Source organism: Nicotiana attenuata, unplaced genomic scaffold (genome assembly GCF_001879085.1).
Source record: "Nicotiana attenuata strain UT unplaced genomic scaffold, NIATTr2, whole genome shotgun sequence".
Taxonomy (NCBI): Eukaryota; Viridiplantae; Streptophyta; class Magnoliopsida; order Solanales; family Solanaceae; genus Nicotiana; species Nicotiana attenuata.
In genome coordinates this window covers 78,163-97,540 of record NW_017671721.1, presented here as the reverse complement: position 1 = coordinate 97,540, position 19,378 = coordinate 78,163, and the positions used below count along the sequence as shown (strand labels likewise).

The 19,378-nt window shown below is 42.3% G+C and overlaps 1 long non-coding RNA gene across 1 annotated transcript; it reads right to left on the bottom strand.

Moving 5' to 3' along the window:
* Nucleotides 1–13,299: 13,299 nt before the first annotated feature.
* Nucleotides 13,300–16,274, bottom strand: LOC109209857. The gene is made up of 3 exons (XR_002065445.1): nucleotides 16,046–16,274; nucleotides 14,473–14,524; nucleotides 13,300–13,693 (listed from the first exon to the last, which is right to left on the bottom strand). It is a non-coding gene; the product is annotated as an uncharacterized LOC109209857 (long non-coding RNA).
* Between the last annotated feature and the right edge of the window lie 3,104 nt (nucleotides 16,275–19,378).

The window sequence follows — 19,378 nt, the reverse complement described above, 5'->3', positions numbered from 1 at the left end:
GGTTAAGGAGTGCTACGGACGGTGGACTGGAGTACCTGCTATAGATCCACCTACAATCATAACAGGAATGTAGCGCCCCCGGCAAAAGGGACATCAGTACATTTGAATTGTACTGGTATGTATGAACAAACTTTGCCCCAAGTAAACTCAAACAATACACAAGTAATGTACAATTATAGAATCAACAATCAAATGCACATGAAAGGAACAACCAAAGTCAAACAAGTTTCACAATCTCTCCTTTTTCCTCTTCCAACATCATTTCATTACATCAACAATTTCACAACTTTCGCATACGTTCATTTCAATAGTGATTTCGATCTCTTTTCCACCCTTATTACCTCGGCCACCCTTATTACCTCGGCCACCCTTATCAGCCCAACCCACAATTTATCATTTTGTGTTGCAGCGCGCAACCCGATCCCACCGGACAATCACATTCACACAACAACAATAGTCCACAGTTCAATCACATGGCTTCAGGCCGTCCAGAATATCATTTCACAACAACAATAACAATAATTCACAAAGAACCACAACAACAACAATTCTCAAGAACTACAACAACAATTCACAAAGAATTTCCATAACCATCAATACCATTTCCATCGTATTCAATAACTCATATGCATTTTATGTCACAACGATAATTGCCCACGACAAGCCATATTTGTTATTACCACAGCTGTTCCAATTGCATCATTTATGATTTCCTTCTATCATTTGTTGCTCAGCTCTTACCACATAACACTTTCACAATCACACATTTGGTTTATTGCCAATTACTTACACCATTATATAGAGAGACTTAACCACAAACACTCAATTCATAGCAATCATAGAATTTCACACATAATCCACGTAGATATCACATACCAAATATTTGTACACCAAACAAGGTGATGTTACAAAGGTCAAAGTTAGCCTCACATACCTGGAGCCGAATTCCTATTCACTTCTACTTTCAATTCACCAAACGGTCTAGCAACGTCAATCTAGTGCAAAAATTAAGACATATTTCTTAGAATTGAAGCTCACAATTACTACCCGAACATTTTTAGGTTATCAGCCCTTCTTTTGCAAACCTCTACTTCTACCCAATTTCCTATACTAGGTTTTAGATTTTAAAAGACATGCATGTATGTTTCAACTTTGTTTTCAAGAATTAATGCATGAGAATCCCCCTTTATGTTTACACCTGAAATTCAATGAAAAAGGGTTGGGGATTTTACCTGCAAGAATGGAGAAGAAGACAATTACTTGAAATTTCCCGGCCCGGATGGTTTTGAAGAATCAAATTGATGAAGATGAGCTTTCTCTCTCAAGAACTCTCTCTTCCTCTCTCTTATTTTGTTCAGAAAACTTGTAAAAATGAGGGGTTGGTGTGTTTTATTAAAAGGGGGGGGGGGGGGGTCGGGTTTAAAATTTAGAAAAATAGGATCCCGAGTCAGGTTTGCGGTCGCACTTTGCGATCGCAGAGTGGAAATGCGGTCCGCATAATGGACCGCAAAAGTGCTCCAAAACTCTGATCCTCCTGGTTGGGTTTGCGGCGGAAATGCGGTCCGCATACACGATCTGCGGTCGCATAATGCACCGCATAATTGACTCAAATTTGACTGACACATTGACTCACTTTGCGATAGAAATGCGGTCCGTATATCAGTTATGCTGTCGCATAGTGGACCGCATTTTGACCTTAATTTTAACCAAACCACTTACTCAAACAGCGGCAGAAATGCGGTTCTTTAATTTTTAAATACTTAGATCAGTACAATGGGTCCGAACCGCGGAAGAGTTTTACAAATTCCCAACACATATTCGGATCCTGACACTACAAGCTACTAGATTTTGAGCACAAATTTTTACGGGGCCTTACATGTTCATGCCTTGCTTGAGGTCTTACAGTTTGTTGTTGTCTTATGTAGGTCATACGAGATCGAGTCTGCCCGCTCGGGGTCTTATGGCCTCGGGTTTTTTAATGATGAAGATTGGCGACAGTCCCCGAGTCATCGAGGGTACCTTGGCTTGGAAGCCGCCACTTGTAGATTTCGTATTGCCTCGTTGAGGGCTTATAATTTTTGAGATCCCGACCCTGAGGTCGTGCGTTTTTGAGATTTTGACGCCAGTCTCCGAGTATTCGGGGCACTTTCGGCCTTGGAGATGTTTCATGATTTTCATGGTGCCTCGTTGAGGGCTTATGAGTTTGGAGCTCCGAACCTGTGGTCATGAAGAGTTTTACACATTCCCAATACATATTCGGATCCTGACACTACAAGCTACTAGGTTTTGAGCACAAATTTTTACGGGGCCTTACATCCTCCCCCACTTAAGATCATTCGTCCTCGAATGAGGATCTTGAAAATCAGTTGGTTTTGAAAAACATGATATGCAAACTCCCAATTTTTTTACTAGCTCCCATATTTTTTGAAAATTTTTGCTAGAGTTTCCTTTGTAATTAGGCTTATCTACCTGCCAGAGAGCCCACGAAACATATTTTCAAGCACAATTACACGATTCCAATTATCTCTACAATTGATATACAACTCATTACCATAACAATTTGCCAATATTCAATCACTTGTTACATATTGCACATAAATTAGTCACTTCAATGAGTCTCACACAGTTCAACCACTTTAGTACTCTATATGCATTTCAATTTATCATTACCAATCTACACTACCATTAATCATTCACTTATCACAAAGACTTTCATTTAACAAAAGGGGTTGCACATGACTCAAATAATCACAACACTTGCAATTCTTGCACAACTTGAGGAGATACAATAGTAAAGCATTTAGAACGAAAAGATGGGGTGTCTTTGCACCAAATTGAACACAACATCAGTTTTCTTAGAGATAGGAGTTCCCACGATCACTACTTAGACTGGTTCAAACAGGTGGGAATATTTCTCTTTCATTTCATTTTCCGCTTCCCATGTGGCTTCCTCAAGTCGCTGACTTCGCCATAATACTTTAACTGAAGCAATATTCTTATTCCTCAATTTACGGAATTGCCTATCAAGAATAGCTACCGGGACTTCTTCATATGACAACTCTTCATTAACCTCTATAGTCTCAACTGGAACGGTGGCAGATGGATCTCCAACCACTTTCTTTAACATAGACACCTGCCCTATCCTTTGAGCGATCCGATACGACCCGACATACCTAGGACTCAACTTCCCTTTCTTCCCGAATCGCCTGGCTCCCTTCATAGGAGATACCCTCAAGAACACCCAATCATCAACTTGAAATTCCAATTCTCTTCGACGAACGTCTGCATAGGATTTCTGACGACTCTGAGTAGTTTTCATCCTTTCCTGAATGACTTTAACTTTTTCCATAGCATGGTGCACGAGATCTGGCCCTATCAATTCTGCTTCACCCACTTTAAACCATCCTATCGGAGACCTACACCTTATTCCGTACAATGCCTCAAATGGGGCCATCTGAATACTAGCATGAAAGCTGTTATTGTAAGCAAACACTATAAGTGGCAAGTGATCATCCCAATTGCCCTTGAAATCCAAGACACAAGACCGCAACATATCTTCAAGCGTTTGAATAGTCCGTTCTGCTTGACCGTCAGTCTGTGGATGGAAAGCCGTGCTAAGATTCACCTGAGTACCCAAACCTTGCTGAAATTTCTTCCAAAAGTTAGCTGTGAACTGGGCCCTCGATATGAGATAATAGAAAGTGGAGTGCCATGAAGCCTTACTATTTCCTTGATATACAACTGAGCATACTGTTTTGCTGTATCAGTGGACTTGACTGGCAAAAAGTGAGCTGATTTGGTGAGTTGATCCACTATTACCCAAATTGAGTCGAATGCGCCGAGTGCGAGGTAACCCCACCACGAAATCCATGTTGATCATTTCCCATTTCCACATTGGTATTTCCATAAGTTGACTCAACCCACCAGGTCACTGATGCTCAGCTTTTACTTGCTGACAATTCGGACACTTAGATAAAAAGTCTGCCAGACCCCTCTTCATAACGTTCCACCAATAAATTTCCTTGAGATTATGATACATTTTTGTAGAACCTGGGTGCACAGAATACCTGGAATTATGAGCCTCCGCCATTACCCTTTCCCGAAGATTATCCACATCCGGAACACATAGCCTACCCTAACATCGCAATACACCATCCTCGCCGCCGAGTGAAAATGCCGAAGTCTTGTTATTCAAAATTGCTTCCTTCATCTGAGCCAATGCTGGATCAATAAACTGCTTCTCCTTGACTTCCGCTACAAGTGATGATTCTGCTCCATTATACATCATAGCATTCCCCTCGCCTGAGGTCGAAATACAAACCCCTAAACTGGGCAATTGATAAACCTCCCGAGCCAAGGGCCTCTGATGCGCTCCTAAATGAGCCAAACTACCCATAGACTTCCAACTGAGAGCGTCGGCCACCACATTCGCCTTCCTTAAGTGGTACAAAATGTTCATGTCATAATCCTTGAGCAATTCTAACCACCGTCGCTGCCTCAAATTCAATTCCTTCTGCCTGAACAAATACTGGAGCCTCTTGTGGTCTGAGAACACATCCACATGGATCCCATAAAGTTAATTCCGCCATATTTTCAAAGCAAACACAACAGCTGCAAGCTCCAAATCATGCATCGGATAATTCTTCTCGTGATTCTTGAGCTGCCTTGAAGCATACGCTATAACCTTTCCATGTTGCATCAACACACACCCCAAACCAATCCTGGAGGCATCGCAAAAAAACACCAATCCTTCCGTGCCTTCTGGCAAGGTCAATATCGGCGCCGAGGTCAACCTCGACTTCAACTCCTGATACTTTTTCTCAAAAGCGTCGGTCCATTGGAACTTAATTGCTTTCTGCGTCAACTTAGTCAATGGGGAGGCGAGGGTAGAGAATCCCTCCACAAACCTCCGATAATACCCTGCTAAACCCAAGAAGCTACGAATTTCCATCGGGGTCGTGGGTCTAGGCCAATCCTTATGTGCTGAAATCTTCTGGGGGTCTACCTGAATCCCTTCACTAGAAACAACATGACCCAGAAAGGAAACGGACTCCATCCAAAATTCACATTTAGAAAATATAGCATATAACTGGTGCTGATGAAGAGTCTGCAGAACTGCCCTGAGGTGACCGGCATGATCCTCCCGGCTCCGCGAATAAACAAGTATGTCATCAATGAAAACAATCACGAAGGAGTCTAGAAATGGTTTGAAGACTCGATTCATAATTTCCATAAAAGCTGTCGGGGCGTTCGTTAGCCCAAAAGACATGACCAAGAATTCAAAGTGACCATAGCGAGTTCTGAAAGCGGTCTTGGGAATATCCTGCTCCCTAATCATCAATTGGTGATACCCGGACTGTAGATAAATTTTGGAGAAGAACCTTGCACCTTGCAATTGGTTAAACAAGTCATCTATCCGAGGCAAGGGATATTTATTCTTGATGGTGACTTTGTTGAGCTGCCGATAATCAATACACATCCGGAGCGACCCATCCTTCTTTCTGACAAAGAGAACTGGAGCACCCCACGGCGACACACTCGGCCGTATAAACCCTTTTTCCAATAAATCCTTCAGCTGCTCCTTTAACTCCCTTAACTCTATTGGAGCCATTCTGTACGGTGGAATAGATATTGGCTGCGTATCTGGCACTACATCAATCCCGAAATCAATCTCCCTATCTGGCGGAATCCCTGGAAGCTCGTCCGGGAACACTTCAAGAAACTCATTCACGACTGGCACAGACTCGGGGGTAGACACTTCTGAAGTGGTGTCCGCCACCCGGACCAAATGATAGATACATCCCTTCTTAATCATCTTCGAAGCCTTAAGGCATGAAATAAACCTACCCTTCGGCACCACACCATTCCCCTTCCACTCAATAACCGTCTCATTAGGGAACTCGAGTCTCATGACTCTCGTTCGGCAGTCAAGTTCAGCAAAGCACGAATAAAGCCAGTCCATACCCATAATCACATCAAAATCCACCATTCCAAGCTCGATAAGATTGGCCGTGGTAATGCGACCACATACCGTGACAACACAATTCTTATAAACTCGCAGGGCTGTGATAGAATCACCAACCGGAGTCGATACGGAGAACGGCTCATGAAGTTGTTCGGGTTCTATCCCAAAACATGAAGCAATGAATGGGGTGACATAAGACAAAGAGGACCCCGAATCAATAAGAGCATAACAATCAATAGCCTGAACAGACAAGATACATGTAACCACATCTGGAGAAGCCTCTGCACTCTGACGACCACTCAAAGCATAAAATCGGCTGGGTCCACCTCTACCACGAGCCCCACCCCTAACTGCACCACGCCCTGCTGGGCTAGAGGACGCACGGATGATGTGGCAGCTGAAGAACCGGATGACTGAGCAAATCCCCTACCCATGCCCTGACTGGGCGCACGATAGTCCCGCTGGATATGACCTCTCACCCCGCATCTGTAACACAACGGGATATCCAAATAACAAGTTTCGAAATGGAACCTCCCACACTTGGGGCATGGAGCCCTCCCCTGCTGCCGTGATCTCCCTCCTGAACGTCCGGACTGATGGGGTCTCCTACTGTCTGAACCTGGTCTCAAGTGACTGCTCTGCGAATGACTGTGCACAGATGGCGGTGCGCTCGCTGAAGACTGAGCATATGACTGGGATGGCCTTGATGGCCCTCTCCCCTAAACGGGTCTCCCTGAGTGACCCACTGATCGGGCTCTACTGCTACTCTCCCTTTCCGCCCGTATCTTCAACATCCTAGCCTCTGTGGCCTGAGCGACTCCCACAATCTTTCCATAATTCATATCCGAGTGTAAGGCCGCTGTAGCAGCCTCATTCACCACCAAAGGACTAAGGCCCTGAACGAATCGCCGAACTCGAGCATCTATGGTCGACACTAACGGAGGAGCATACTTGGACAATCTCACAAACTCCATGTGGTACTCCCAAACACTCATACTACCCTGCTTGAGGGCCTCAAACTCCGTGGCACGGGCTGCCACTATCTCGGCAGGCAGGAAGTGGTCCATAAATGCATCTACAAACTCATCCCATCTAGCCGGAGGTCTCCCCTCCCCACGTGAATCCTCCCACATCTCGAACCATGAATACGCTGCTCCCCTCAACCTGTATGAAGCCAACTCAACTCCCTCCGTCTCTGAGGCCTTCATTACTCGAAGGGTCTTACACATCTCATCAAGGAAATCCTGTGGATCGGCCTCTGGGTCTGTGCCTGAGAACTCTGGAGGGGCTAACTACAGAAACTGGTTGACTCTGGAACTGGCGGAATCTCCCTGTCCGCTGGAGGCTGTAGGGGCATCATGAGATCTCTGGGCCAGAGCGGCCACTAACTGGGTCAACATACGAATAGCTCCTCTAAGGTCCTCATCAGGAACCCCGGGACAAGAAGCTGGAACTGCATCAAAATCAGGAATATCGGCGGGAGGGATGGTAGCACCCTCTGCCGCAGCAGGAACAGGAACACTTTGATCTGGAACATATGGGCCAGGTGGATTCAAGACCGGCGAGTCACTCTTACCCACGGCATCAGGTACATGATCCATAGCCACACTTGGGGTGGCATTGGCCCCAAGGCCGAGTCTAGCTCTCTTCTTAGGTGTCATCACTGAAAAATTCGGAACAGAGCACGAGTTAGACATAGACACTTTCACGTTTCACTTCACCGCATGATATAAATTAACAAAGAAGAAGGTAATTTCCTAAATGTCCATGCAGCCCCCTACTTATAGATGTGGTCAACAACACACCGATAAGAAGGGCTCTACTAGACACGGCTTCGAGACATCCTAGGACTCTTTTAAAACCTTAGGCTCTGATACCAAGTTTCTCATGCCCCAAAACCGAGGGACGCGACCGGCGCTCAACCGGAGGACCCCAGTCAAGCGGACCTAGAATTGTCTTTCCTATCCCACGCGTTACCCCGTGATTTCAATATACATTATTCCGGTGAAATAGCCATTTATAACTTAAGCATAAACTTACATCTTGAATTCATTTCTACTTTTTATCATTACCAACATATGATATCAAATACTTACAACATTTTCCAACGTGGATCACGATTCCGAACCGTACCATTACTTACCCAAAATACATATGTACACTACCCACATTGTGTCTACGGAGCCTCTAAGGATAGAAAAGGATGATACAATACTTGCCGGTAACAAGGCTCTGGCTATACCTTACACAAATGCCAAAACAAGACTCCGAAAAAAAAGCGGCATGAGCCACGCAGGGCCCCGAGAGAAAAGGGGCTCACCAATTCAGCTGACGGAAGGTGAAGGAGTGCTACGGACCATGGACTGGAGTACCTTCTATAGATCTACCTACAATCATAACACGAATGTAGCGCCCACGGCAAAAGGGACGTCAGTACATTTGAATTGTACTGGTATGTATGAACAAACTTTACCCCAAGTAAACTCAAACAATACACAAGTAATGTACAGTAATAGAATCAACAATCAAATGCACATGAAAGGAACAACCAAAGTCAAACAAGTTTCACAATCTCTCCTTTTTCCTCTTCCAACATCATTTCATTACATCAACGATTTCACAACTTTCACATACGTTCATTTCAATAGTGATTTCGATCACTTTTCCACCCTTATTACCTTGGCCACCCTTATTACCTCGGCCACCCTTATCACCCCAACCCACAATTTATTATTTTGTGTTGCAGCGCGCAACCCGATCCCACCGGACAATCACATTCACACAACAACAATAGTCCACAATTCAATCACATGGCTTCAGGCCGTCCAGAATATCATTTCACAACAACAATAACAATAATTCACAAAGAACAACAACAACAACAATTCTCAAGAACTACAACAACAATTCACAAAGAATTTCCATAACCATCAATTCCATTTCCATCATATTCAATAACTCATATGCATTTTATGTCACAACGATAATTGCCCACGACAAGCCATATATGTTATTACCACAGCTGTTCCAATTGCATCATTTACGATTTCCTTCTATCATTTATTGCTCAGCTCTTACCACATAACACTTTCACAATCACACATTTGGTTTATTGCCAATTACTTACACCATTATATCGGGACACTTAACCACGAACACTCAATTCATACCAATCACAAAATTTCACACATAATCCACGTAGATATCACAAACCAAATATTCGTACACCAAACAAGGTGATTTTACAAAGGTCAAAGTTAGCCATACATACCTGGAGCCGAATTTCCTTTTAACTTCTACTTTCAATTCACCAAACGGTCTAGCAACGTCAATCTAGTGCACAAGTTAACACATATTTCTTAGAATTGAAGCTCACAATTACTACCCGAACATTTTTAGGTTATCAACCCTTCTTTTGCAAACCTCTACTTCTACCCAATTTCACTTACTAGGTTTCACGTTTTAAAAGACATGCATGTATGTTTAAACTTTGTTTTCAAGAATCAATGCGTGAGAATCCCCCTTTATGTCTACAACTGAAATTCAATGAAAAAGGGTTGGGGATTTTACCAGCAAGAATGGAGAAGAAGACAATTACTTGAAATTTTCCGGCCCGGATGGTTTTGAAGAATCAAATTGATGAAGATGAGCTTTCTCTCTCAAGAACCCTTTCTTCCTTTCTCTTATTTTGTTCAGAAAACATGTAAAAATGAGAGGTTGGGGTGTTTTATTAAAAAGGGGGGTCAGGTTTAAAATTTAGAAAAATAGGAGCCCGAGTCAGGTTTGCGGTCGCACTTTGCGATCGCAGAGTGGAAATGCGGTCCGCATAATGGACCGCAAAAGTGCTCCAAAACTCTGATCCTTCTGGTTGGGTTTGCGGCGGAAATGCGGTCCGCATACACGATCTGCGGTCGCATAATGCACCGCATAATTGACTCAAATTTGACTGACACATTGACTCACTTTGCGATAGAAATACGGTCCGCGTATCAGTTATGCGGTTGCATAGTGGACCGCATTTTGACCTTAATTTTAACCAAACCACTTACTCAATCTGCGGCAGAAATGCGGTCCGCATTCATGATTTGTGACCGCATTCTGGACCGCAAAATAACACTTTTCTGGAAAAAAACTTCGATCTTTAATTTTTAAATACTTAGATCAGTACAATGGGTCCGAACCGCGGAAGAGTTTTACACATTCCCAACACATATTCGGATCCTGACACTACAAGCTACTAGGTTTTGAGCACAAATTTTTACGGGGCCTTACATGTTCATGCCTTGCTTGAGCTCTTACGGTTTTGTTGTTGCCTTATGTAGGTCTTACGACATCGAGTCTGCCTGCTCGGGGTCTTATGGCGTCGAGTTTTTTAATGATGAAGATTGGCGACAGTCCCCGAGTCATCGAGGGTACCTTGGCTTGGAAGCCGCCACTTGTAGATTTTGTATTGCCTCGTTAAGGGCTTATAATTTTTTAGATCTCGACCCTGAGGTCGTGCGTTTTTTAGATTTTGACGCCAGTCTCCGAGTATTCGGGGCACTTTCGGCCTTGGAGGTGTTTCATGATTTTCATGGTGCCTCGTTGAGGGCTTATAAGTTTGGAGCTCTGACCCTGTGGTCATGCAGATGCCAAATTGTTGACGCTAGTCTCAGAGTACTCGGGACGTTTTTTATGGAGGAATCGTTTTGGTGAAAATGCTGAGTTTCCTTTGGAGTATGAGATGCTTTGACAAAAGGTATTCATTGATTGCTCGGAACAAGTATACATTGTTTCGTTGTCGGGGGACCGACTATATAGGCACGGTTTGTTCGACCGTTTGGCCTGATACATCTTTTTACTATTGGGACCCTGGGGGATGCCCTACAGTATTCGGGGTTGATTGCAGAGGAAGCGTCGAATACTTGTTGAGTCTTCCTTAGGTAGCGCCTGGATGTTGCCTCGTTAAAAACCTTGTCGGAAAAACCCTCTTCGGGATAAAAACTTGGTCGAAGGAAAAGAGTGCAACGAACGCTTTGAAACCCTAAGGTCTTCGAGCAGTGTCAGAATTTTGACTGCTTCGGTCGAGGGCCTGCACAAAAGTTATCATGAAATATAAAATGAAAAAGCCAGATGATTATACCTCAATGGTGATGGCGCTTTTAGATCTCGGTGTTCGTTTGGTGAACGCGATGCGGTCCATTATTCGAATACAACCGAGGGCGTGTCCTAAAAGATCATGTGGATGACATGATACGGTTCGTCCACTTTGTTCTTTTTGGTTGTTTCTCTTTCTCGGAACTGATGTTTAGCTCGGTCGCAGAGGAATACCCGAAGGTGACCTTTGTCGAGTAACCGGGCCACTTCCTCCCGGAGTTGCCGGCAATCCTCGGTTTTGTGTCCGTGTGTGTTGTGAAACTCCCATACTAAGTTGTAGTTCCTTTGTGAAGGATCCGACTGTACAGGCTTGGGCCATTTGGCGTCCCTGATTTTACCGATGGCGAACACGATGTCCGATACGTCGACGTTGAAGTTGTATTCTGATAAGCGGGGTGCCTCAGTTGGCCCTGCGTTTCTATTGAACCTGGCTCTGTTGATTAGTCCCCGGCGATTCTTTCCTTGGTTCAGCAGTCGATCGTTGCGAGGCGGATTGCGCCTCGGGGAGTTCCTTCTATTCTCGGTGTATGGCTGATATCTTTCTTTATTTGGCTTTGGCTCCTTCGCCAAAAGCCTGCTAAGATATACTAATCCTGAGAAGGCTCCTAGCTGGTCCTTCTCGACCCTAATTTTTGATTGATATCGGTTATGGATGTCAGACCAGGTCACGACAGGATATTCGACCAGATTATCTTTCAACTGCTTTGAAGCTACCGAGCTTCGCCCATTCAGACCTTGAGTAAAGGCCTGTACCACCCAGTCATCGGAGACCGGTGGTAGTTCCATTCTTTCCATTTGAAAGCGAGACACGAATTCCCGTAGCATTTCATTCTTCCTCTGCTTGATTTTGAAGACGTCGGATTTCCTAGTGGCCACCTTGATGGCCCCGGCATGCGCCTTTATGAAGGAATCCGCCAATATAGCAAACAAGTCTATAGAGTTTGGGGCCATATTATGATACCACATCATCGCCCCTTTAGAAAGTGTTTCTCCAAATTTTTTCAGCAGGATGGACTCGCTCTCGTCGTCCGTCATGTCGTTGCCCTTTACTGCACAGGTGTACGCGGTAACGTGTTCATTGAGGTCCGAGGTACCGTTGTATTTCAGAAGCTCCGGCATTCTGAACTTCTTCAGAATGGGTTTCGGAGCCGCTTCCTGTGGGAACGGCTTCTGTACTAATTTCTTCGAGTCCACACCCTTCAAAATCGGGGGCGGTCCTGGAATTTGGTCGACCCTGGAGTTGTAAGTCTCGACCTTCTTATCGTTGGCTTCTATCATCTTTTTTCCCGATTTGATCCTTGTGGTGAGGTCTTCGAGCATCTTTATGATGGTGGGATCGGCTATCGACCCATTATTGCTTGATCTCTTCGGTACCTGTTCGGCCGCAGGAGCTGCCCCCGGTGCTATCGTGCTAGGAGTTTTCTGGTGACTTTGCAGCTGAGCAATAGCCAGTTGTTGTGCCTGCAACATTTCAAAAATAACATGAAGGCTAACTTTCCGTTCTTCCTGAGCTGGGTTTTTTGGGCTTCCTGTTCGTCGCCTTGGTGTATGCTCCAGTTAGTGTGGGAGATTATTTCGATGTGTCGAGCGTCGCATGAGATTCTGTCCGCCGAAATCGGTCCCAGCGCGTTCTCAAGATTTTGTGGCAGCTCACTAACACCTGAAATAGCCACACCATTTTCTTCGTGGTTCTCAATATTGTTGTTTACTGAATCAGACATTTTAACCTGAAACCAAAGATCTTGGACAAGAAAATGTGTGAAAGATAACTTGTGTTATGTGATGAAACCAGCAAGAAAATAATCACTATTATTTTTTGCCCCACGGTGGGCGCCAAACTGTTTTCCGTAAAAATGGTAATAACAATTTAATTTGTTAATCGGACTCTAAAAATTCGTGATCTATTTTTATGCTAGTTGTTTACACAGGTGATGCTATGTGTATGAAGTTTAGAGACGAAACGCGAGCTAAAATAAAGCTATAATCAAACCGGTGAGCTAGCCAATCCGGGCCTCGGGCTGACCGATACGGGACCCCGAGGTCGATTCCACGGCTCGGGCTCGAGATGTTAAGGGCAGTCGGGGTAGGGCTAACAGTTGTAAGATAATCAACGAAGGCTTTTTACGGCCAATGATGAGCAATAAATGACGAACAAGTATGAACACAATAAATGAGAGCAATAATATCAAGAGAATATGTTAGAGAGAAAGGAGAATGTTCTTCTATATTTCGTGTGGAGTAATTGGAGCAACAGGCCTCTACAAAGCGTCAAATATCCCCTTTATATAGGAGGGGAATCCCAACATAGCATCAATTACAAAGATAGGGGGATGGGACAACTAGATGACACTACACTCTGCCAACACTAGTTGCATACCTAGGGAACTCTCCATTCCCATTATGACCGCGGCAAACATTGTGATTAGTCGGGCGTCAACGAACCTTGAGGGAGGGAACTCGACCATAGCCTCGCAGCCTCGAGGCCTCGAGATGATCCTCAGAAATGCTTTAATAACGAGAAATTGGACCCTCCAATTTCGCCGTATACAAGTTCTTCAATCCTTTTGTCTATCCTTTGTGTATTTGCTTCACCTACAAAAGATGACAAGAAATGATTCAACCAAATTTTTACAGAAGAATATATTCTCAACATATATACAAAAATACTAATGCCAAAACACATCATTAAACAGAATGTACATTAAAGAGGCAGAATAATAAGATCTTCTCCATATTACATATTACTTAGTAAGGTAAAATGTACATTAAGGAAATTTAGCTTAAATGTTCTACAAAAATGTGCACTACCAACCCAGAAGGAGGTTAATATCTTGGAAATTATGGAAACAACTCAACTTACTATAAGAACGAAGAGAAATCTCATATATTCACCTTATACTCTGTCCTAGTATATACATAGTTGATTATGTATGCAGAAGGCTAAATGATAGTGGAATTGAAGGGATTCGAAATATAACTAACAAATGATATGCATATAAGTATTTAACCATTAGATATACTAACAAATGATAAGCATATAAGTATTTAACCTTAAGATATATGCCAGCTTCGCACATTCATATCCAACCATTAGTTTCAAATGACATGATTTCTGCATTATTTTCCATTAAACTTAAATGCTCATTGAACTAGCAACATAAACGCACCATGCAATCCACTCTATTTGAGATACAGTTCAAAATTTTTAGAGTTATTATCTCAACTTTTAGACTATTTTCTATTTAATACGGCAAACATTCAATCCATACCTTAATAGTCATGTCAAAAATAGGATGCCAAAATTGAGAAACTCTTATGAACCATTAACGGATTCATTAATTAGTTGAACAAACTCTTGCTGATGCTCTTACCACTCTTAAAGCAGATGGTTTTTGCTTTTCAAGCTCCTGAAGTATATTCTACCTGTAATACATGAATAAGAGTGTAAAATTTAAAAGGTTTTGAGAATGTGCGAAGAACGACAATAAAAAAGATAAAGTAAAGGAAACTTGTGATAGGTCCTATATATGGTGATAAAAGAATAAATAAGTGTGCAACCTAATTTCCTTTATCCCAACCCAAACCACCAGAAATATATAAATAGAGCAATATCACACAAAATTCAGGTATACAAAGAATGTGTGTCCTTTAAATTTTTACCTCATTATCGATTAATATGGACAAATGTGTAAAGAGCGTCAATATAAATAAATTCTCTGAACTCAAAATATAATTATCACGAGAAGAATGAATTTCATGATCGAGGAGCCAAGATTCGTTAAAAAATATCTTTGATTTAAAGTAGCAGGATCAAGGGTTCCATAGCTAACATGTCAAAAATCATTGCAATAACAACGTGATACAGAATGAAAGGGGTAAATCCTAACAATAAAAACACATATCCATAAATGGTTACAAGGAGAAAATCTTAGTTTGCAAAGAAAAAATCTCTCTGCTGAAGAACTAGATGCCAATATTTAAGGAGCTTAACAATAACAACTCTAAACTCGATGAAAATAAGATAAGAATCTTAATAACTAAAGAGGAACCTAATAAGATATCCTAAAAGATCAGGAGATGCATAATAAGCTCCTAAATAACCTCAAGAAAAGAATAAAAGAAAAGCAGGTTGTCGAAAAAAATAAACAAATAAATAAAGGAAAAAGATTTTCACTTTTATCAAATTGTACTAGCTTGAATAAAATTATGGTTAATGTGTTAAAACGTAATAGGGTGACAGTACAGTGAACAATAAAGTTATTCTTTTGTACCTCGGTAGAAAAGTTATTCATTCCTGTTAGATTGGAACACACTTCACTATGATTTTTCATTCATTGATGAACTTTCAGTTCAAAAGTTCAACTTATAGCTTTACATTTTATTGGAGAATCATCACTATAAAATATATATACACGCATATACTATATAAACAATAAAAGAGGTCCATCACTATTCTAAATCAAGCTTCATATATTCAAATGTTTCTTTCATATAGCTTTCTATCTGAAGCCAAATAAGCAGAAAAAAGGATACAAAAAAAAAAAGTATTTTCAAGTACAATAGAGCAATACATCCTCTTATAGGCATTTTCACAAACGGATGTTATCCTACTAGGAAATGTTCAAATCACAAAAGTTATATCAAATATTAAACTTCACTCATCATGCAAAAATAAATAATTTGATGATGATGGGCTTCCACCAAGGTATTATTACAAGAGAAACCTTGAGTACAAGCTCATAAAATAAATCAAAATTCTGCATCGCATAAAGAAACCCCAGATTTTCGAAACCCCCAAAAATAAAGCACACAAAGACAATAACAAACCAAGGATCCTAAAATTTCAGAGAACTTCACCATCGAAGAGCAAGAAGAGAATTTAGCTAATTACACTAACAACAAAACGAGAAACAAGTGGGAAAAAGCAATAGAGCGTTTTCAGACCTTGCATCTTCCAAGAGAGATCTAAGTTCTGCGTTTTCGATCTCTTTCAATAGCATCGATGAATAAATTTCATACTGTATCATCACACAGTTCTTCTATGAGTGATGGCGAGCGTCTTTTTTGTGATTTGTGTGAGTTGTCTAAGAAATTGGGGAGTGGTCTTTGAGTTGGAGAACTTAAAAAAGAGCGAACATTAAGAGGGAAATAAAATCCTAGTGGACGAAAATTGGAACCGTCACAATAGATAATTTTTTTTGGTCGACCGTACCTAAGATATATATCTGTTGCTACGCTTCCAACAACCGTCCCAGATGTACCCTTATTGCAACGGTTATCACGCTAATGTAACCGTTTAATTGCCAAAGTGTTTCTGTAAGCACCACACCCTAATGCAACGGTTAAAAGCGTCGCAATAGATCTCCATAGCAACGATTATATAGCCGTTGCAATAGAAACCGTTCCGATAGGTCGAATTTCTAGTAGTGTGGAAGGGGAATTGAAGGTCTGCGAACGCCAGCAGATCCTTCTCGAGTCTCCATATGAAAGTGATCTGAGCCGACACACCTCTAAGCACTATTAGGACCAATACCAGTATTTGCATCAGAAGTACAAAAGTGTAGTATGAGTAATTGCGATGTCTTGTTTGCAATTGCGAGCATCGCAAATGCGAGACAAAGGTCGCAATGCGAACCCTATCTCAGAAGAAAAGAAGTCGCAGATGCGGCAAATTGATCGCGCATGTGAATAACCAGCCTTCGCAAATGCGGCCAATATCTTCGCAATTGCGAAGAAGTCCTATTTTGCCAGGCATTGCAAATGTGATCAAGTGATCGCAAAAGTGATCATGTGATGTTCGTGGTTGTGAATCATTTCCTTGAAAACGCGAGGTTACCCAATCCCAGGCCCTGCTCGCAAATACAAACTCTTGTTCGCAAAAGCGAGGCTTGAAAATGTGAGATCTGCATCGGAACACCATACATGCAATGTGAATCCTATCAAATGCACAACTGAGCGTCTGAATCCATATCAAGAACTTCCAAATTCACAATCGAGCATCCGAATCCTATAAAATCAAGTTAGGGACTTCTGAACTCAATTCCGGGCATACGCCCAACTCCAAACTTACAATACGGACTCACCAGGATTATTAAAATACCGATCTGATCGTTTACCCAAAATGTTGACTGTAGTCAACTCAAGTCATTTTTAAAGCTAAAATTCACGTTTTGTTCAATTTTTCACATAATATCTTTTCGGAAAAAGATACGGACTATGCACCCAAATCGTGAAATACTAAACGAAGCTAATCAAGGTCTCAAAACACGGAAGTAAGGACTAGAACTCGAAATGACCTATCAGATCATCACAAAAGAAGATACACCCGCTTAACTGCTAACCTTCTACCATAATTCTCAACCTCCATACCCTCTTATCAAGGGTAATGTGCTCAGCAAGCTGGAGTAGCATCATGTCATGCCTAATCGCCTCTCCCCAATACTTCTTAGACCTACCTCTTTTCAGCCCTCCCCCCAACACTGGTTCTAACCTGTCACACCTCCTCACTATGGCATCTATGAACCTCCTCTTCATATGTATGTACCATCTCAAACTAGCTTCCCTCGTCTTGTCCTCTACCGATGCCACTCCCACCATTTTTCAGAATATCAAAATTCCTTATCTTATCTAATGGTATGCCCATATATCCATCTCAGCATCCTTATTTTTGCTACTTATATCTTTTGGACATGTGTGTTCTTAACAGGCCAACACTCTGCCCCATATAGCATAGTAGGTCTAACCACCACTCTATAGAACTTATCCTTATGTATTGGTGGCACCTTCTTATCACAAAAACCCTAAAAGTGAGCCTTTATTTCATCCATTACGATCCTCCAATACAATGTGTGATATCCGCGTCAATCTCACCATTACCTTAAATAATAGATCCTAGGTACTTGAAACCCTCTTTCTTAGGGATGACTTGTGAATCCTGCCTTACTTTCTCGCCCATATCAATAGTCACATCGCTGAACTTGCATTCCAAGTACTCTGTTTTAATAATGCTCATCTTGAAACCTTTTGACTCCAGGTTTAGTCTCCAAATCTCCAGCCTCATGTTCACCACCTCACATCTCGTCAATTAGTAATATATCATCTGCAAATGAAATGCAGCATGGCACATCCTCCTGGATGTGCCGCATCAGAACATCCATCACCAAGGCAAAGAAAAACGGGCTAAACGTGGGTCCCTGATACAAGCCCATCCCGATGAGGAAGGGTTCTAAGTCTTCTCCCACCATCATAACCCGGATCTTAACGCCATCGTACATATCCCGGATCACCCTAGTATAAGTGACGGGCACACCTCTCAGCTCCAAACACCTCCAAAGAACCTCCCTTGTAACTTTGTCATAAGTTTTCTCTAGGTAAATGAGCACCATGTGCAAGTCCTTCTTCCTATCCCTATACTGCTCCACCAATATCCTAATAAGGTGAATGGATTTTATAGTCGGCCATCCCGGCATGAACCTGAACTGGTTCTCGGAGATAAATACACTACTTCTCACTATAACTTCCACCACCATATCCCAAACTTTCATGATGTGACTTAGCAACTTAATGCCCCTATAGTTATTGTAATTGTGGATATCCAACTTACTGGAATCATAGTACTCCACTTCCACTCTTCAGGATTTTTCATCTTCTTATAAATGACAATGAATAACCTAGTAAGCCTACTTTGTCTACGATCTTCCAAAATTCGACAAAGATTTCATCTGACCCGGTCGCTCTATCTCTGCTCATCTTGTGCATAGACACCATAACCTCTCGACCTTGATACGCCTGCAATACCCAAAGTCACGGTGACTTTCGGAGAACTCCAAGTCCCCCGGCATGATGTCCATATTCCCTTCGTCATTCAAGAGTTCATGAAAATGCGTCTGCCATCTACGTCTTTGATGCACTTCACTTTGTCTAGGTCCCGATCCTCCTCTCGCTCACCTTGGCTAGTATGTATTGCTTTTTGTCCCCGCCTTTGGCCTGCGGTTCTTCATACAACCATCCAAACAATGCATTCTTAGCCTCTATAACGGCAAACTTTTCCTCCTTCTTAGCATTCTTATTCCATTCCCTATTCATATTCCTCTCCACCCCGTCTCTGCTTTCCACTAGCTTCAAATATACTACTTTCATGGCTTTCACTTTTTTCTGGTCTTGTCCATTCCACCACTAGTCCCCTTTATATCTATTAGGGTAACCCTTCGAGACCCCTAACACCTCTCTAGCAGCTTTCCGAATGCAATTCGTTGTCGAGGTCCACATATTACTCGT